Source organism: Brassica oleracea, chromosome C4 (assembly GCF_000695525.1).
Source record: "Brassica oleracea var. oleracea cultivar TO1000 chromosome C4, BOL, whole genome shotgun sequence".
NCBI lineage: Eukaryota > Viridiplantae > Streptophyta > Magnoliopsida > Brassicales > Brassicaceae > Brassica > Brassica oleracea.
This window is the reverse complement of record NC_027751.1, coordinates 16,520,078-16,521,343: the sequence shown is the minus strand read 5'-3', so window position 1 is coordinate 16,521,343 and position 1,266 is coordinate 16,520,078.

The following is a 1,266-nucleotide window of genomic DNA, read 5'->3' as shown; positions in this document are numbered from 1 at the left end:
TTTCGCGTTCAACAGACAAGTGCCTGCCTTTCTTTGATGTCTTACAGGGAAATAAAAAATTCGAATGGTCGGAAGAAAACGCTTTCCAACAGCTGAAGCGGTATTTGGCTTCCCCCCCAATCCTCGCAAAACCAGCGGAGGGGGAGCCTTTGTTCTTGTACATCGCTGTATCAGCAACAGCTGTGAGCGGCGTGCTAATCAAGGAAGAACGCGGCAAACAGAAACCTATTTTCTATATAAGCAAAACCTTGCTGGATGCCGAATCTAGATACCCGCTAATGGAAAAAATAAGCATGCGCGGTCGTAACATTGGCCCCAAAACTAAGACCATAATTCCAATCCCACACGATCGTCGTCCTCACGACTTTTCCCCTACGAACGATCCTGCATAGCCCGAGTCAATCGGGCCGATTAGCCAAATGGGCGGGAGAACTGAGCGAATACGATATCGAGTACCGACCGAGAACAAGCGCAAAGTCACAAGTGCTTGCGGACTTCTTGGTCGAATTACCGACAGAGACCATAACCAACGAGGAACCAAATTGCACTTGGCTCCTTCACGTCGACAGAACCTCGTCCAAGCAGGGATCAGGCGTCGGAATTCGCCTCACATATCCAACGAGCGAGATCTTAGAGCAATCATTTAGGCTGGAATTCCACGCCTCAAACAACGAAGCCGAATACGAAAAACTCGTCGCAGGACTGCGTTTGGCTCACGGCTTGGAGATACAAAATATCCACGCTTACTGCGATTCCCAGTTAGTGGTAAGTTGGTACAGCGGAGAGTATGAAGCCAGGGACGAACGGATGGATGCATACCTCAAATTGGTCCGAAAACTAGCTAAAAAATTTGACTGTTTTGCCCTTACGCGAATTCTCCGTTCTGAAAACATCCAGGCAGATGCTCTCGCGGCCTTAGCATCACGTTCTGATCCAGGACTTATAAGGGTAATTTCGGTAGAGTTCATCGAACACCCGAGCATTGGACCACCAATCGTCGTCAACCTCATAGAAGGTCAAGATGACGAAGAAGAAGAAGTTACAATACAACCGCAATCAGAGCAATCTGATTACGGCTGCGATACCCCATGGCGGCAGAAAATTCGAGACTACATTATCGACAGACGCCTGCCCGCAAAGTCTGAACACAGGCCGCGCGCTACGTAACAGTAGACGGTGAAATTTACAAATGGAGATTCTCCGGACCACTCATGACGTGCCTAGAAGGGGAAGAAGCAAAAAATAGTGATGGAAGAAGTACATTCT